The sequence below is a fragment of the Lepidochelys olivacea genome, assembly GCF_965140295.1.
Source record: "Lepidochelys olivacea isolate rLepOli2 genome assembly, chromosome: 10".
Classification (NCBI taxonomy): domain Eukaryota; kingdom Metazoa; phylum Chordata; order Testudines; family Cheloniidae; genus Lepidochelys; species Lepidochelys olivacea.
In genome coordinates, this window is record NC_140420.1 from 36,412,295 (window position 1) to 36,432,586 (window position 20,292).

Below are 20,292 nucleotides of genomic sequence, written 5' to 3' on the forward strand. Positions count from 1 at the left end.
TCAACTGGCTTATAGTTGCCACCATTCACTCCATCATGCCATCATCTGCTCAAGTCACCTATGGCCCTGCAGTGTTACTTCTGCTGCCACCTCACCTGCCTCTCTACGGGGACCTATGTGAGTTGGTCTCTTGAGGTTCCACCCAGCTCGTGCAGGCTGGGTAATATTCCCCCCCAGGAGTCCTGTCCCTCAGCAGGTCTAAGCACTTAGACCTGATTATCGGTGATTTCAGCTCCAGTGATCACTTAAGACTCTGAATAGGGCCTGATTAGCTCTATCTTTAAACAGGGAAAAGGGGCAGGTCAAGTCATGCCTATAACTCTTACATAAAGCCTACACTACCGTCTTCTACCCAGCTCTGGCATCTGAATTCCCTTAAAATTAAATTAAAAAACCGTATGCTTTCATGAATTAATTTGATGTTGGTGAAAAGTTCTAGATTGATAACCTTCACTGGCAGGTCTCCAGAACAGGTTTTCCCAGGTGAGCAGGTTTCCCATGTTGCCTTTCCAACGTTTCTCACCCCTGACTCAGAAAGAACGCGTCTGGAATGATACAGGATCATTTGCCAAGACCTGTTCTGTCCTTGGCCTCTCTGCTGACACTTTCAACAAGAGGGTCAATTGCAGTGGTTCCTGAAATGGGGGTGCCCATCTAGATTGAGACTTCTGAACTCACCAGGTTGCTGAAGAGCCATCAGTCAATAATAAATGCTTTGCTCTTTTATATCACCCTCACCTGAGGAATTTAGATAGCATTACACATGTCATCAGTATCTCCATTTTACAGATGGGGAAAGTGAGACAGCGAAGCAGTTGATTTGTCTAAGGTTTCACAGCAAGTCTGGCAGTGCTGGAACTAGGACACTGCTCCACTGACCCTGCCAGTCCATGCTTCAATCAGCAGACTAGAGGTTTCCAAACTTACAAAATGAGAAGCACATCTTAATGAAGAGTTTATCTTGTGGATACATTTCTCCCACATGTGATCATTTGGATCCACCTCCCCTTCCTTTCAGAGTTGCATAACATCACTATGGCAAATACAGCAATTGCACGAAAAAGTAATATTGGGAAAGGAGTGAATGTATTTTTAGCTTTTAATGAGAAGTATTGTGTCCTTTTTGGAAAAAAAAGTTCATCACACTGTCAATATTTGTGCTCCATTTCATGTCCCCCCTCCTGCTGCTTTGTTTCAGCTAAAAACCAGTTGAGCCAGCACCATGTGACCAGACAGTTTTCTGCAAGCCACTAGCAAGAGCAGGGCAGGGAAATGTGGGGCAAAGGACATGTTGGATTCAGGGAGTGTGTTGTGACAGGGAAATGTGTGTGTGTAGAAGCGGGTACCAAGACTGGGAGGAAACAGAGAGGGAGAATATAGAGGCCAGAAGTGCATGGGGTAGGATAAGAGACATGATGCTGTTACTGGTACCAAAGCAGCTAAATTCAAAGGGTTGATTGTGTACAAAGCCAAAATATATTGTTCTTTTTTGACCTGAGATCTATCACCTGGGGACATCTGAAGGAGCATGTACCTCTTAAATGAGCATATGAGGCCTAATCCAAAGCCCACGGAAGTCCATGGGAGTCTCTCCATGGACTTCAGTGGGTTTGTGCTCAGGCCCACGAAGAGACAGGTCTGGAAAAAGCCACATTATTCACAGCAAAAATCCACTCCTGGCTCTGTGTCTACTGTCGCTCTCCGCCTGCCATCTCCCACAGATGAGCCTGTCCTACTCCAAGAAAAGGAGTACTTGTGGCACCTTAGAGACTAACCAATTTATTTGAGCATAAGCTTTCATGGGCTACAGCCCACTTCATCGGATGCATAAAAGTGGAAAATGCAGTAAGGATGTTTTTATACACACAGATCATGAAAAAATGGGTGTTTATCACTTCAAAAGGTTTTCTCTCCCCCCACCCCACCCTCCTGCTGGTAATAGCTTATCTAAAGTGATCGCTCTCCTTACAATGTGTATGATAATCAAGGTGGGCCTTGATTTGTGCTGGAAATGGCCCACCTTGATTATCATACACATTGTAAGGAGAGGTTTCAGAGTAACAGCCGTGTTAGTCTGTATTCGCAAAAAGAAAAGGAGTACTTGTGGCACCTTAGAGACTAACCAATTTATTTGAGCATGAGCTTTCGTGAGCTACAGCTCACTTCATCGGATGCATGCCGTGGAAACTGCAGCAGACTTTATTTATACACAGAGAATATGAAAAAATACCTCCTCCCACCCCACTGTCCTGCTGGTAATAGCTTATCTAAAGTGATCATCAGGTGGGCCATTTCCAGCACAAATCCAGGTTTTCTCACCCTCCACCCCCCCACACAAATTCACTCTCCTGCTGGTGATAGCCCATCCAAAGTGACAACTCTTTACACAATGTGCATGATAATAAAGTTGGGCCATTTCCTGCACAAATCCAGGTTCTCTCACCCCCCTCCCAAAAACCACATACACAAACTCACTATCCTGCTGGTAATAGCTCATCCAAAGTGACCATTCTCCCTACAATGTGCATAATTAAGGTGGGCCATTTCCAGCACAAATCCAGGTTTTCTCACATCCCCCCCACCCCCATACACACACAAACTCACTCTCCTGCTGGTAATAGCTCATCCAAACTGACCACTCTCCAAGTTTAAATCCAAGTTAAACCAGAGCATCGGGGGGGGGGGGGTAGGAAAAAACAAGAGGAAATAGGCTACCTTGCATAATGACTTAGCCACTCCCAGTCTCTATTTAAGCCTAAATTAATAGTATCCAATTTGCAAATGAATTCCCATTCAGCAGTTTCTCGCTGGAGTCTGGATTTGAAGTTTTTTTGTTTTAAGATAGCGACCTTCATGTCTGTGATTGCGTGACCAGAGAGATTGAAGTGTTCTCCGACTGGTTTATGAATGTTATAATTCTTGACATCTGATTTGTGTCCATTTATTCTTTTACGTAGAGACTGTCCAGTTTGACCAATGTACATGGCAGAGGGGCATTGCTGGCACATGATGGCATATATCACATTGGTGGATGTGCAGGTATACGAGCCTCTGATAGTGTGGCTGATGTTATTAGGCCCTGTGATGGTGTCCCCTGAATAGATATGTGGGCACAATTGGCAACGGGCTTTGTTGCAAGGATAAGTTCCTGGGTTAGTGGTTCTGTAGTGTGGTATGTTGTTGTTGGTGAGTATTTGCTTCAGGTTGCGGGGCTGTCTGTAGGCAAGGACTGTCCTGTCTCCCAAGATTTGTGAGAGTGTTGGGTCATCCTTTAGGATAGGTTGTAGATCCTTAATAATGCGTTGGAGGGGTTTTAGTTGGGGGCTGAAGGTGACGGCTAGTGGCGTTCTGTTATTTTCTTTGTTAGGCCTGTCCTGTAGTAGGTAACTTCTGGGAACTCTCCTGGCTCTATCAATCTGTTTCTTTACTTCAGCAGGTGGGTATTGTAGTTGTAAGAAAGCTTGACAGAGATCTTGTAGGTGTTTGTCTCTGTCTGAGGGGTTGGAGCAAATGCGGTTGTATCGCAGAGCTTGGCTGTAGACGATGGATCGTGTGGTGTGGTCAGGGTGAAAGCTGGAGGCATGCAGGTAGGAATAGCGGTCAGTAGGTTTCCGGTATAGGGTGGTGTTTATGTGACCATTGTTTATTAGCACTGTAGTGTCCAGGAAGTGGATCTCTTGTGTGGACTGGACCAGGCTGAGGTTGGTGGTGGGATGGAAATTGTTGAAATCATGGTGGAATTCCTCAAGGGCTTCTTTTCCATGGGTCCAGATGATGAAGATGTCATCAATATAGCGCAAGTAGAGTAGGGGCTTTAGGGGATGAGAGCTGAGGAAGCGTTGTTCTAAATCAGCCATAAAAATGTTGGCATACTGTGGGGCCATGCGGGTACCCATAGCAGTGCCACTGATCTGAAGGTATACATTGTCCCCAAATGTGAAATAGTTATGGGTAAGCACAAAGTCACAAAGTTCAGCCACCAGGTTAGCCGTGACATTATCGGGGATAGTGTTCCTGACGGCTCTGTCCAAACTGAAAACCCCTCCAGCCCCTGCTCTGGCCTTTGTCCCTCTCCCAGGCAAGGAGACAATCCAATCTCTTTGTTCTCCAACATCTTTAGTTGGCACCTTGCAGAGAAGGGGTCCAGGTCATCAGGAGACAGGGTGTTGGCCATTCTCTGTGCAGACCACGGCACACCCCTGCCCTTCTAGGGCTCTGCAACAATCACACGACCTTATCCCACCACCTAGATACTTAAGAAATGCATAAGGGAAACTGAGGCATCTACACAGTATTCAGAGAAAATATTAAGAACATTCCCACATCTCTCACCCCTTGGAGACTGAACTGAGCGGGGTCACTCTAACCAGTGACCTGGGGAAGTTCAGGCCCCCTTCTCCGGGAAAACGCATCAGCTATCACGTTGGCACTCCCCTTCACAGGGACCACCTCCATATCATAATTCTGCAGGAGCCAGGCTCCACCTCAGGAGACTGGCATTGGCTCCTTTCATCTGGTGTAGCCAGGTCAGGGAAGAGTGGTCAGTGTACACAGTGAAGTGTCTCCCAAATAGATATGGCTGTAGTTCTTAAGGGCCTACACCATAGCCAGGCATTCCTTCTCTATGGCTGTGTAGTTTTGCTCCCGAAATAACAACTTCGGGGATGTCTCTCCCCATTTTCATTAGCCTGCATTAACACTGCACCCAGCCCTGTGTCTGAGGTGTCGGTGGATACCATAAAGGGCTTGTCAAAGTCTGGGGTTACCAGAACTGGGCCACTGACCAGAGCCTCCTTCAGCACACACAGAGCCCTCTGGCATTGTTCGGTCCAGGCCACCTTGTCTGGGTTCCCCTTCTTGCATAGCTCTGTGGTGGGGATGGCTATGGAGCTAAAGTGTGGCACAAATCTTTGATAATACCCCGCCATTCCAATAAAGGCTTAGACCTCCTTTTTGGTTTGCGGAGCGGGCCAGTCTCTGATTGCCTCCACCTTGGCTGGTTCTGGCTTTAGGCAGCTGCTCCCCATCCGGTGGCCCAGGTAAGATATATCGGCCATCCCCACCTAGCACTTCTCAGCTTTTATGGTCAGCCCAGCCTCCTGGAGTCGGTCCAGCACTTGTTTAAGCTGGGACACATGGTCCTCCCAGGTCTGGCTAAAGACACAGATGTCATCAATGTACACCCTCTGACAGGCGTCACAGGATCGGCAATACTGTTGGACAGTAATAAAGACTCCAGGCCAGTAAAAGTTCTGTAGCAGCCTCTGCCTAGTGCACCAAATTCCCTGGTGTCCTGAGAGAGGGATGTCATGGGCCAGGTACAGTAACTTGCGGGGATACTTCTGGGGGACCACCAGCTGCCTGCAGATCTCCCAGGACTCCACTTCCCCTGGGGGAGCCCATTCTCGGTACAGGAACCTCTTCTCTCACAGGAACCTCTCCTGGTAAGCTCTCCCCACGGTCTGTGCTGCACTGAGGCCACTAAGCTTCCTCAAGGAGGGATCTTTCTGCAACTTGGCCTGGAACTCAGCAGCTGGGGAAGGGATGGGGACCTGCTCCCTCTCACTGGCTGGGTCTGAAGCCACCACCCCTCTGAGTCTTGTCCCTGGGCACTCCCTCCCCACCAGAGTAGGGTCCTATGCCTCCGGTGAGGTACCCTTCCCAATTTCAAGGCGTAGTACCCCTTGCCGGCTCTGGCTATGGGTCATTCTGGAGTTTGCTTGGCCAGTCCTCTAGGTCACCCCATCAACACCTCAGTGGGCAAATGATGATGCACCCTCACATCCTTGGGGCCCTCCTTGGCCCCCCATTTCAGATGTACCCTCGCCATGGGCACCTTGAATGGTGTTCTGCCCACACCCATCAGGGTCAGGTAGTTGTTGGGCACCACCCAATTTGGGGCCACCACCTCGGGCTGGGCCAGCATCACCTCAGCACCTATGTCCCAGTGTCCATTGACCTTCCTCCCATCCACCTCTAGGGGAACAAGGCACTAGCTCCACAGGGACAGCCCCGTGCCCACCCTTTAAGCTGAGAACCTTGAGTCAGGAGCATCCAGCTCCCCAGAGGAGCTGGTCTGGGAAACTCCTCCCTCCTGAGCAGCTGGCAAGCTGCCAGCTTCCCCTGCCTGGGAAGCCTGCCCCTCCTCCAGGTGGGTCCCCACCCAGTTAACCCTGTGTGGGTTCAGTCTGCTCAGTCTGCCCTTGAGCTTTGGGCACTGGGTCTGTACATGGCCTCTCTGGCCACAGTAATAGCAGTTTTTGTTCCATTGGTCCCCTCAAGCCAGGCGGTTGGTCCTGATGCCAGTTGTTCCCCTTGGGAGGGAGTTCTCCACATTCCCCCTTTGGGGGGTCCCAGAGTGACTTTCTGCAAATCATCGTGGGCTTATTCTTTTGGGACTCCTCCTTTCCACCCCCTGAACGGCTGTCCACAAACTCATCAGCCAGCTGCCCTGTGCTCTGCAAGTCCTCTGGCTTTTTGTCCACCAACCATATCCTCGGGTTGGTTGGGCAATGTTCATACAGTTGCTCCAGTACAATCAGTTTAACCATGTCCTCCTTAATCTGGGCCCCATGTGCCCACTTGCGGACATATTCCTCCATTTGGAGGATCAGTTCTAGATATGTGTCCTCAGGGGTTTTATGCTGACTCCGGAACTTTTTCCGATTCGCCTTGGGAGTCATCCAAATTTGCATAGCAGGGCCTTTTTGAACAGTTCATAGTCCTCTGCCTCCACCCCTTCCATTTGGCTGTACGTCCCCACGGCTTTGGGGTCCAGTAAGGGGGTGAGAAACTGGAGCCTGTCTGCAGGTTCAACCCTGTGCAGCTCACAGGCTTTCTCAAAGGCAATCAGGAATTCATCTATGTCCTCCTGTTCCTTAAACTGGGGCAGGATGTGCTTATCAAAGATCCATGCAGTCTTGGATCCCCCCTCACTCGCAGCAGCAGGGGGCTTTCTGCTCCTCAGCTTTGCCAACTCCAGTTCATACTGCCGCTATGTTTCCCAATTCTCCCGCTCCTCCAGTTCATGCAGCCGCTATTTTTCCCGATCCTCCAGCTCTTTCAGTTTTAACTCCCTCTCCCATTCCAAACCCCTCAGCTCCAGAGATGGGGAGCTCTGCCGTGAGGATCCCCTGCTAGCTGCAGGGGTCACAGTGCCCTCTGTGTTCGCCAGGCTCCTTCCAGCCCCTCTCATAGGTAGGTGAGACCTTGGAATGCCCTCAGCAGCAGTTTGACCCCTCCCAACTGGGACAGACACCGGTGCCCGCGCTGCATCTGCCAGGCTGCTTCTCTCAGAGACAGGGATTGTCTCCTCCTCCAGCTGGGCCATCGGCTGTTTTTTGGTGAGCCTTGCAATGCGCAGCCCTCTCTGCTTGCACAGCTCGACCAGGTCCCTCTTAAGGTGATGGTTATACATCTTCCCACTGTTCCCAAGTTGCTGTGGACTTGCAGACTTGTGCTCTCAGTTTCCCATGGTTTCCAGGAAGAACCCCTACTGTGCCAGCCCTTCTCCAGGTCACCACCTCTCTCCTGGGGTCAAGCCGCAGACTCCTCCGCCCCTGGAATTGCTCACCAGGGGGACCCCATTACTGCAACAGTCCTCCCTGGTCACACCCTCCCAGGGGTTAAGTGTAGCTTCTCTGTCCCCCAAAACCGCTCCTCTCTGAGCTTTCAGCATGCCTGATCCTTGTTAGTCCCCCTTCATTTTACTGCTCCCCAGTCACTTACTGCAGGAAGCGCCATCCATGGGGTGAAGTACATCCCACCACTGCCACCAGTGGTCATGGAGTGTGGGGGAGTCAGGGCCCTGCACCCCCCAGTTCCTGTGATTCACTGTGACTCTCAGCCAGCCAGTAAAACAGAAGGTTTATTAGACGACAGGAACACAGTCCAAAACAGAGCTTGTAGGTACAGGAAACAGGACCATTCAGTCAGGTCCGTCTTGTGGGGTAGGGAGCCCAGACCCCGGTCTCCGTTTCCCCAGTCAGCTCCAAACTGAAACCCCCTCCAGCAGTCTCACCCAGCCACACACCCGAGCTCCTCCTCCAGCCTTTGTCCAGTTTCCTGGGCAGAAGGTGTCACCTGGCCCCAACCCCCTCCTGGGCTCAGGTTACCTGCTCACATATCATCCCTCAAGTGAAGTCACACCCTGACATCCCATCACCATCCAGCACCAATGCAGACAGTACCAGTAAAACTCCCACGCAACATTCCCAGGTCAATACTCTCCACTCCCTACTCCGTCACAGAGGGCGCTGTCCATGTCTGGGGAGGAGTGCGGGGGGCCGCCATCGTCACCTGGGGAGGGAGATGGCATGGTTCTCTTTGGGGCATGGGGGAGCTGCTGTTGTCTGGGGAGGGAGGTGGGGGGGTGCTGTTGTCGTCTGGAATATTTTTATGACGCCAATGTGTGCCTCAGTTTCCCCCTGTAATTTTCCCCAACCGGGGGAGAAGGGTTATGTTTGCTTTGGGCCGGTGCAGGAGACATGAGGTGTGCGGCTCGCCTTGCAGTCTGGAGTGCAATGAATGGGCCGCTAAGGAGCTGGCTGGAACCTGCTGAATGTGACCCCATATCAGCATCCCAGAACATTCACACCCAGCAACTAGCCCCTGGAAGGAAGGAGGTTTCCCTCCCTGCCACCTCTCAAGACTCCAGCATGAGTGGGTGTCTGGAAGAGACTGGCTGCTCCCACCTGGCACTGTCAGACAGAGACAGAGCCTAAGATGGAGGTGCTCCCGCTTAGCTGCGGCGTGCTGTGGGTTGGCCAGCTGGAGGATGCTTTAAGCAACATTTCTCCAGGCTAAGCTCGGGACTCCCCACGCTAGGTTCTAGCTGCCCACTGAACGCGACTGCTTTGCAGACGCTGCCTGGCATGAGGGTTCCTGAGAATACTTGCTGTGGTACATTAGTCCCTGCAGAGCATGGCAGTCTCTGACCAGGAGTCTACGGCTGTGGGACTCGCCAGGCAGAGCTCCCGGGATGAAGCAGGGGGGCTGGAGCCCGAAGGCTCAATCTCAGAGATGCTGAGCCTATGGGCCTGCCCTTAAGGAACATTGGAGCCATGTGGGGGGCTGGTACACTGATGGACTCCTCCAAGGGACTGTTTGACAGCTGGGCACAGCCAAGACACCGGGGGTCCGGGACAGTAACACCCCAGCCGATAGTCCGCAGTTTTGGGAAATGTTTTAGGCATCAAAGGGCAGAATGTGAGCTATTTTGGTGAAAACTGGAAAACCATAAAAGCCTTAAACTGCTGCTCCCTGTTCTCCCTGCTGAGCTCTGCCTGACAGCTGTGGGACAGAGGCTCAGCTGGTGAGGGGGAGAGGGGCAGTGGAAGAAGAGAACAAAGGAGGTTTCATTCTTCCCTCCCTCCCAGTGCACTGTCTCCCCAAAACCTGTTCCATGGGGGAGTGAGAGATAGAGTGGGTGCCAGCTGTCTGCTCTCCCTTCCCAGCAGGGGCGCGTGTAGCCCATAGGATTATTTTGCTAGCTATTATATCCTACTAATCCAGCCAGCCGTATCAAATAATATGTTTCTCTTTCTGAATTAATCCATTTCATATATGATTCTTCTAGGTTATCAGTATTAATTCCTATGAAATTAGGATGTGTTGAGGCATATGATATGTGTTTCCTAATAGTTATACATAGAAAAAGTTTTGCTGAAATGAAAGAAGCCTACTGGCTTGTATCCGGTAAGATCCGCTAAATAGCTAAAAGTATGATCAGTTGAGACTAAGTCAGTATAAAAGCTGGCAACCTTTGGCACAGATAGAAATGGTCCCTGAACTTTGGTGAACCAAAGGAAGGAACTACACACAACACTGAACAGGTTTATCCGGCGTCTGCAACCAGTTGGTAACCGCAGGGTATACCACAAACCTGGAAGTCACCAAGAGAGCCTACGATAGCAATTTTTTGGAGTGAGACAATACTTATTAATATGTAGAGAATAAGTGTCATAATCTACTAACCTATAGGCTAAGGGTACGCATAAATTTCTTAGGGTATGGAAATAAGATTTGGGTATAGTAGGTTGGGCCTGAATTACATAGTGTCAGGATCCTATAAAATAAAATAAAATAAAATACCATGTAAGGATATCTTAGGGAGCTCTTTCTTTTCTTTGTTCTACCTATCATTCTATCTTCTGTCATGCTATCAGCTCAGCTTGTATGGTGTAGTATAACTACTCAACAGTCCTAACTACTTGGGAAGCCAGAGCCATCGTGTTATCGGGCATGCCAGGAGTAAGGTTGGTCCTTCACCTCCTATTACTGGATCCTCAAGGAAGAGTGTGAGTATGTTAGGTTAAGGTACTTATAATAGGAATGTTACTACCAGGAGTTTTGGAATTCTTTTACTGTTTTACAGTCACAAGTTTCACAGCATTTATTATTCTTTTGTTAATCTCAATAAACTTTTATCAATTTGGTATTGTCCTCAGTGTAAGTGTTTTTGACAAGCACCCTGAGAGTCTTCTCCCCATATAGAACTCTCTGAGTTCTCAGACCCTGTTGTCTGAATTGGACAAGAACCTATCAATCTTCTGGTCAGATGCGATCAGTGGCAAGCCATAACAACTATCCCATACAATTCAGGTCAAAACGGGGTAAGAAAGCTACTGTGGAGGGGGGAAAAAAAGAAGAGCCACAAGAGCCACTGCTAAGCAGGGCAATGGGGGAGCCATGGCATGGATGGGGGCACAGATGCCTGGTATGGGGGAGTTGCAGGGGATCCCAGAAATAGAGCGGATGGCAGAGGAGTCCCCAGGAAGCCTGGCAAGGTGTGGAGGGATGCAAGGTGCACCTGGTGCAGGCAATGAGCTTAGCCGACAGATGCAGTGAAGTTTGTGATCCCCCAGATGAGCGTTTCTCAGGTGGGGGAAGGTGTTTCTTGTGGCCACAGCCTCCTGGGCTGTGATATGGGGGTGGGGAAGCAGTGGTCCCCTCCCCAAGGGCTGCCAGCAGGGGTTAGACCCCGCCCCTTCTGGAGACACAAACACTGAAGAAGGCAAGAGCCAGTGAGTTCCCCACCTTCCCAGGCGTGATGGAATTGAGCGTTAGCCCTGGGGTGACAGGGCCCAGGCTCTGGCCATGGGGCTTCAGGCTCCATCTCTGTGTTCCATCCCTGGGCCCCATCCCCCGGCCAGGCAGCAGCGGGCTCTGACCCTGAGCTCATGCCCCCTCCCCCGCATCACCTCTGGCCCCAGGCTTCGGCCCAGTGCATACCCCAGCTGCAGGGCTTCAGGCCCCAGGCTCCAGCCTCAGGGCTTCAGACTCAGGCCCTGGAATCCGGCTATGGGGCTTTGGGCTCAGACCTTGGCCGTGCAGTGGCTGATGCCATCCCCAGCCTCCAGCCCTCCTATTGCTCTTGGCCCCTGCTCAGGGCCGGCTCTAGGTTTTTTGCTGCCCCAAGCAAAAAAATGTTTGGCTGCCCCCCACCCCAGCCCTGGGCTCCCCCCTGCACCCCTCTACCGCTCCAGCCCTGGGCTCTCCCCACTCCCACACCGGCACCCCCTGCTGCTCCAGCCCTGGGCTCCCCCGCACCAGTGCTGATGCCGCCCACTCCCCCCTTGTCTCCAGCTGGTCCGCCACTGGCAGTGTAGGGGTAAGCAGCGGGGCTCCTGGGCCACGCCTCAGCCCAGGGTCCCTCCAGCTGGGGCTCCTGCCTCCAGGACCGGCCGGGACCCGGGAGGGCAGAGCCAGGGGGACCACCCCAGCAGGGGGCTGAGGAGCCGGGGCAGGGCAGCCCCAGAGGGAGCGGGGCCCTGGAGAGCGGGATGCGGGCCCCACACAGCAGTGCCCTGGGCACCAGTCCCCTCTATGGTCCCGCTGCTGCTGCTCCTGGCCGCCCTGCCGCAGCCCCTGGGCGGCTTGGCCTGCTTCGCCCAGTCCCGGCTGGGGGGCGGCTGTCCTCCAGCACCTGCAGGCGGTTCCTTGCGCCCTGCGGGGCAGCCCTCTGCCCGAGTGTCCCAGTCCTTTTGCCGCTCCAAGGGAAAAAAAAAAAATAGCCCAAATGCTGCCCCTGAAAATGTGCCTCCCCAAGCACATGCTTGGTTTGCTGGTGCCTAGAGCTGGCCCTGCCCCTGCTGTCTCCCTACCCAACTCCCGATCCCGGGCTTTATTTGTCCCCAGGCTGAGTAAGCCTGCTGCTGTGAAAAGTGATACTTGTATGTTAATATCACTTTTCACAGCAGACTTACTAGCCAGCAAGTCTTAAAAAAAAAAAAAGCAACAACAAAAAAGACAAGCAAAGAACGTTATTCGTGTTTCTATTTTGTGTAGGTCCAGGAAAGAATAGAGATAACTGTGCATTATTTGTATTATTGAGTCTGCAAAAGTTAATTAAGTATTTTAGGAAAAACCGTCAGATCGGCCATGAGCAAGAGTTGGTGTCCGCACTGAGAGGCCACCAAAAAATGTGTAGTGAGAATCCCTGCCCTAGTTTATCTCCACAATGAGCAGAACCAGCCCCACCCTGGATCCTGGGGAGTGCTGGCACTTCTGGCTCCTGCATCATGCCCACTGAGCTATCAGGCACAGGCGCTCAGAGTTTCATCCAAAGGGTGGCACTCCCAGAAGCACAGTTCCCCCAGCACCATGCTGGCTCCTGGGTAAGGGCAGCCCCTGCTGAGTCACCCCCACAAAGAGAGAACCACCCCATCCCTACATAGTGCTGAGACCTCCCTGGGCTCAGCCCCTGCGGAGCAATCTGGTAACACCAGCACCACCTCCCGTGCAGGGGGCAGTTGGCCTCCAGCAATCCCCACTTCCAGCGTGCATTCGCCAGCTCCTCAGAGGAGTCCCAGGCTAGGGAAGTTCAGCTCCAGGACACGGCGCCCTCCATGCTCCAGGCCGTGCTATCTGTACGTGGAGACCCTGTCGAGGGCAGTGAGTGCGCCTAGGAATGTTCATGGCATGTGACGCCGGACGAGGCTGGGGCACTCCATGCCATGAGCCCTCCGCAGGGAGTCCCCAGGATGGGACACCTGGGGAAGCCTCCTCCCCCACCTCCCAGAGGGGCTGTGCACCCCACCCCTGCAGTCAGCAGTAACCTCAGCCAGCGGGTAACACAGATGGGTTATTAGTGGTCGGGGACGAAGGATAGAGTGGAGCTCGTTAGCACAAGAATTAGGAATATTCAGCAAAGTCCATCCTAACGGGAGGGCAGAGAACCCCAAGGCCACAGCTCTCCCCTCTCGAGTTCCCCAACTGCAGATGGACCAGCTTCCAGCAGCCGAGCCTCAGTCATTCCCAGCTGCCCTCCTCCATTCTCTTTCTCTTTCCTGGGCAAGCATGTCCCCTGGCCTACACCTCTGGCTTTGTTCTCCAACACTTCCAGCTGGCTGTCGCAGAGCATGGGCCCCAGCCATAAATTGCCAGGATAGAGTGTCGTCCATTGTCTGTGCCCAGGCAACCAGCCAGCAGTCACACCTGCCTGCTAGGGGTCTCTGGAACGATCACATGCCCTTATCCCACCACCTATATACTTGCGTAACACACCAGGGAAACTGAGGCGCACACTCTATTCAGACAAAATATTAAAAACATTCCCACTTCATCACACCCTCCCACCAGACAGACCAGAACCGGCTGGGACATCTCCCCCTTCCCTCCCCTCCCCCAGAGAGGCCGGGACATCTTCCCCCTTCCCTCCTCCACAGAGACTGGGACCAGCTGAGACATCTTCCCCCTTCCCTCCCACCAGAGAGGCCAGGACTGGCCGGGACACTTCCCCCCTTCCCTCCCCCATAGAGACTGGGACCGGTTGAGACATCTTTCCCCTTCCCTCCCACCAGAGAGGCCAGGACTGGCCGGGACATCTCCCCCCTTCCCTCCCCCATAGAGACCAGGACTGGCTGAGACATCTATCCCCTTCCCTCCTACCAGAGAGGCCAGGACCAGCCAGGATGTCTACCCTCTTCCCTCCCTCCAGACAGACCAGGCCAGGCCGGGCCATCTCCCCCTTCCTTCTCACCAGAGAGACCGGGACCGGCTGGGATGTCTCCTCACTCTCCTGCCCTCCCCTCCCAACAGAGAGACTGGCACTGTGAATGTGTAGTAGAGTCTAGGGCCAAGGGGAGTGGGCTGCCCTGCCCCACTTCGTTGTGGTCCTGGCAGGAGCCAGTAACCCCAGGGAGGTGAGGGCCTGGGTGATGGGCTGGTGATGTATCCCAGCCCAAGGTCCTTTTGAAGAAACGGCGCCTGACTCCAGACACGCACCTTTTCAATATCCCCTGAAGGGTGGGAAGTTTAATAGAGCCACAGATAAACTACACAGACATTGCTATGGACTGTACAGGTGAGCCAGTGTTTCCACAGTATCTCATCTCCCCCTGCAGAGCAAGGCTGGGGGCACACAGGGTTTTCCCTCACGCCCCTTGCTCTCCTAGATCCAGCCCCACTGAGCAGAGGCCACTGTCAAGCTTCCTGCCCTGCATCTGTAACCCAGCACAGGCATCAACCCACCCCGGGTGACAGCTCTTGCCTGTGTCCTGGTGTATATTGCGCAGTACACGGCAGCCCCCAGGAAGAAGCAATGGGTTTGTAGTCAGCACGCTCTTGCTTTCAGCCTGCCCCGGGCACACTCCCCTACCATCCAGCAACTGCTCTGGGGATGGCTGAGCCTTCTACTGCCAGGTGCTCTCTCATCAGGGTTCAGCCACACACGCAACAGGGGGCACCAGACACCCCATCGATAGCCATGTCATGTGGGGGGACCAAAACCCCTTCTTGTCCAAATGGGTAAATGCCAGATCTCTGGAATGCTCTGGTACCATGTGCCTGGCCGGTGTGTCCACGAACCCCGCCTCTGTTGTTGACCAAAGGCTATGTAACAAGGGAGCAGTATGCTTTCCAGCAGCATATTCCTGTGCCCCTTGTGCTAGGCAGACAGTGGGAACAGAAGTGCCACGAGTAAGCAGACCACGGGTCAAATCTGGACTGCCAGACGCTTTTGAATGGACTGTGAAATCTTTCTACTTACTTATTATCATTATGATTGTTATTATTTTTTAAAATTACCTTGATCAACAAATTTGGACCTTGACAAAAAATAATTGACTACCCCTGCCCTACTCAGTTCAGGAAGGCCATCTGCTCAAAGCCAGCTAGTATTTCAGGGCCCTTAGTAATTGCCGCCACCCGTGGGCAAACCACAGGAATAATCACCTCCCAAACTTCCATCACAACACCAACGGTTGGCTTGTCACCACCAAACTGACCAGCCACTGACCTGCAGCAGTCTGGGGCGGCCAGCTTCCATATGGCAATGGCTACCCGTTTCTGGACTGGTATGGCCTTCCTGCATTCTGGGGCTCAAGGGTCGGGCAAGCTCCTCACATGGAGCCTGTTTACTGACTTGGTGGGCTAAAAACACTTCCACACACGGGCCGAGGACAGACAAGTTCTCCCACAATACATTACAAAATAGTTCAGAGAGTGGCTTGGTTTAAAAATTGCCGGTTACGTGGAATCTGCCACAATTGTTGGCTGTTAAAAATGTGTGCCTTATTTCCAGTCTGAATTTGTCTGGCTCCAAATTCCAAAGATTGGATCTTGTTAGACCTTTGCCTGCTAGATTGAAGAACCCATTATAAAATTTCTACTTCAAAGTAGGTACTTAGAAACTACTATCGTCACCCCTTAACCTTCTCTTTGCTAAGCTAAAGAGACAGAGTTCCTTAAGTCTCACTGGTTTTCCAATCCTTTCATCATTCTCTGAATCTCTCCAATGTTTCTAAATCCTCTTGAACAGTAGGCTCCAGAACTGGACACAGGATTCCAGCAGCAGTCACACCAGTGCCAAACACAGAAGTGAAATAACCGCTCTGCTCCTACTCAGGTTCCCCTGTTTATACATCCAAAGATCACATTAGCCCTTTTGGCACAGTGTCACACTGGCAGTTCACGTTCAGCTGATTGTCCAAGATGATCTCCAAGTCTTTTTCAGAGTCGCTGCTTCTCAGGATAGACCTCTCCCACCCCATCCAGTAAGCGTGGCCTGCGTTCTTTGTTCCTCGCTGTACATTTACATTTGGCCATATTAAAACATACATCGTTTGCTTGTGCCCCATTTACCAAGTGATCCAGACTGCTCTGTATAGGGTGATTAGATGTCCTGATTTTATGGGGACAGTCCTGATATTTGGGGCTTTATCTTATAGAGGCTCCTATTTCCCCCACCACCCCGTCCCGATTTTTCACACTTGCTAGTTGGTCACCCTAGCTCCGTATCAGTGGCCTGTCCTCTTCATTATTTACCATTCCTCCAATGTTTGTTTTGTCTGCAAACTTTATCAGTGATGATTTTTTGCCTTCTTCCAAGTCATCAATAAAAATGTTAAACAGCGTAGGGCCAAGCTCCGATCCCTGTGGGAGCCCACTGGGGAAACACCCATTAATGAGGATTCCCTGTTTATGGTTACCTTTCGAGACCTGTCACCCAGCCAGTTTTTAATCCACTTAGTGGGTGCCAACATGTTAATTTTGAACTGTTCTAGTTTCTTCATCAAAATGTTATGTGTTAACAAGTCAAATGCTGCGCAAAATTCTAAGTACTACATCAACGCTATTACCTTTATCAACCAAATGTGTAAACACATCAAAAAAAGATATCAGGTTAGTTTGAGTGGATCTATTTTCTATAAACCCATGCTATTGGCATTGATTATATTACCCTCCTTTAATTCTTTATTGATTGAGTTGGGTATCTACCATTCCATTATTTTGCCTGGGATCAATGCCAGTCTGACAGGCCTACAATTATCCAGGGCATCCTATTTACCCTTTTAAAATATTGGCACAACATTAGCTTTCTTCCAGTCCTCTGGAACTTCTGCAGTGTACTAAGACTTATCGAAAATCAGCATTAATGGGTGAGCCAGCTCCTTGGCCAGCTCTTTTAAACTCCTAGATGCAAGTTACCTGGATCTGCTGCTTTAAAAGTAGCTGCTGTTGACATCCTCCTTAGTCACTGTTGGAATAGAAAGTATTTCTCACCATCCTATAACATGAATACATTATCTGGCATTTTTCCAAATGGAAAACAGAAATATTTATTGAATGCTTTGGCCTCCTCTACATTATCATTGTCAGCTCTACCATTTCCACCTAGTAAGGGACAAATACCATTGTTAGGTTTCCTTTTGTTCTGAATATTCTTTAAATGTGCTTTTATTGTCCTTAACTTGGCTGGCCATAGATATTCTCCTTGTGATGTTGTTTTGCTTCCCTTCGCAATTTTCTACAATTCCTAGCGTCTAATTTATATTTTCCCCCATATGATACATATTGTATTTTTTTATAGCTGCTTTCACATCTCCTCTAAGCCAGGTTGTTCGGGGTTTTTTCACCTGTGTAGCCTTCTTTCCAGCTTGGAGAATGTTGGCTTTTTGGGCATCTACTACAATGTTCTTATACAACTTCAAAATATGATTTACAATTTTCTGATTAAATCCTTTCCCCCAGTTCATTTGACTCGTCACTGTTTTCAGCTTTGTGAAACTGGCTCTTTTAAAGCACAAGTGTAGATATAATTATGCTGGTTTGGACATTATTCTGTTTGCACATGACAAATGTAATCAAGTCATGATCACTGGCACCTAAGCAATGATCAATAAGCCCAAGATGCTGCTCCTTAACAATATAATAAAATAAAATAATAATAAGACTCAGCTCTTATCTAGTGCTTTTCATCACTAGACCTCAAAGTGTTTTACAAAGGTCCGTAACATTATCTCCATTTTACCGTTAGGGAAATTGAGGCAGAGAGCGGGGCAGTGACTTGCCCAAGGTCACCCAGCAGTCCAGTGGTGCAGCCAGGAAGCCTTCTCCTCTGGTTTTCATCCCAATGTCCCCTACTACATGATTCCCATGCAATTAATCACTCCAGGAATGTGCTCCCTTCCCCCAAGCCCACAACTCACAGTTGACCCCACATGCCTCAAAGGGCGTGTGATGCAGAACGTGTCTGGTGGGACAGGGCCCCGTGGGCCCAGAGGACGCAGCTCTGCTGGTTTCTATCCGGCGGGGTGTCTCTGATGCGACATCAGCTGTGACACCCCCCACAGTCAGTGCACGGATGGGGTTTCTCTCTGTGCAGCACCAGAGGGTGCCCCGCTTTGCTTGCTCTCCAGTCAGGATTCCCAGGTGAGGACTCTCGAGTTGGAGACACAATCCCGTCATCATCTGGGATAAAGAGGCTGTCTGGGCACAAGCCATCCCATAGGGGTGAGAGACAGGGAACCTCTGTAATAGGAACTGCACACAGGTGTGTCACATTGTCACTGATAACCACTGCTCCCAGGGCACAAACCCCAGAGCTAAATGCACAACATCCATCTGCAGAGGGGAGGAGATGGGAGAGGACAGCTAGGAAAGGGAAGGCGACAGAGTGTGGGGGCTGCAGGGGTCTCTCTCTCTCTTTGCATCCCGAAGATCCTTTCTGGCTCAGTCACTAGCCACTGGACTGGATGCAGGATTCTCCAGAGGACGTTCTCTGGCCTGGGTGATTGAGGAGGCCAGACTGGATGGGCGTAATGGTCCCTTCTGGCCTCAGGACTCTATGTTTATGTTTTGTTTTATGGCTCCAGAACTCTCTGGTACTCAGGAGGCGAATCCCCCCAGGCAAAAAGGGGCTGCTCAGAGCCATGGCAAACACTGCACATTGCAGCTGAGACCTGCCTCTGCAGAGCTCACAAGAGGAGGCAGAGCTGGGGGGCTTGCGCCACTTTCCCAGGGTGCCAACATTTCATTTCACTCGTTGATGGGTTCGGAGGGGCTTTATCCCATCCCTCACCTGTGTAGATGCCTCGCAGGATCTCTGGTTCCTCAAGGCCCTGGGCAGCTGGGACAAAGGGCTCCTCGCCTCGCTCCAGACAGGAGATGATGTCAGGCTTGTGAATGGGAAACCCTGCTCCTTGGAAAGTCAACAGGTAAGGTCCCAGCCTGCCAAATGTCTCAGCATTCACTGTTCCATTATTTTAACCCCAGCCACCCTTCCCGTGTTCAAAAGGACGTGGGATCTGCACAGCTGGGGAAATACCAAGGAAGCCTTCTGGGGAGGTGAAGTGTCTGCGAGGGGAGTTAATGTGCCCCTGTTAAGACACCAGCACCTCTGTTAAATGCCAATGGATCCTCTATCTCCAACTCAGAGGGCTAAAGTCAATCCCTGCACTGCCGCTACTGTTCCCCGCCCCCCCCCAGGGGCAAGTTATAATGGGGGGGCACAAGCTAAAGAGGAGGACATGTGACCACCCCACGTGTCTCCCCTGCCGAGTGACACCCCCACCCTGCTCAGCCCCTGTCCCTAGCTGTTGGGGTGGCAGGAGGGTGCCCCCTCCCAGGCCTTGCTGTGGGATCAGGGGCCGAGTGAGCTGAAGTCCCCTCTCCCCCCTCTCCTGCAGCTTTCTCAGGCAGATGCGGCTCTGTCCTGCTCCCTGCCTGGCTGTCAGGGAGAGCAGCCAATTTAGCCAAAGGTACGGGGGTAGGGGAGGCACAGGGAGAGAAGGTCAGTGACGAGCTGCCAGAAGCTGAAGAACCAGTTCCTTCAGTCGCTCGGGGTCTTCGGCAACACTGAAGGGCCCACCACCAAAGTGCTGCCGAAGACCCGGAGCGAGTGAAGGACCCACCGCCGAAGTGCCGCCAAAGGACTGCAGGGCCACCGGGTGAGTAGAAATTCCCAGGGGAGCCTCCCCAGCCAAGAGCTCAGGTGGGACGGACAGGACGGTCCCGCGGGCTGCATGTGACCCCTGGGCTGGAGTTTGCCGAACCCCTTTAACAACCGATTCTAAACCGGCTTCAAAATTTAACAACCGGTTCGCGTGAAGTGGTGCGAACCGTCTCCAGCTCACCACTGGAGAAGGTAGAGCCTCTCTCCCTCCCCACCCCCAGGAAGACCAATCAGGGGGGCACTTGACACCACCCCCCATAGCCACCCACGCATCGCCTCTGCAACGTGGCTGACACATGGTGCACGTCGGGTCACTGCTCTGAAGAGTTCCGGCTCTGGCACATGGCACACATGCGCACCCACGTTTGGAATCCAGATAGGGACAACACATCTCGAAGAACCTCCAGTTACAGTAAGTAACCTCCTCTTACAAGTTAGATGATCTCAATATAATTCCCAGTGGTTGCTTCCCTATGTTATGCATAGTATTAAACCATAATATTATTGGGTCTGACTTGCAGTGTCTGCTTAGAATACACCCTGTAGAGGGAATAAATATTTCAAGTGTGGACCGAGGTTTGTTAATGACACTGTCTGAGGATGCTGTGTGTAATAGC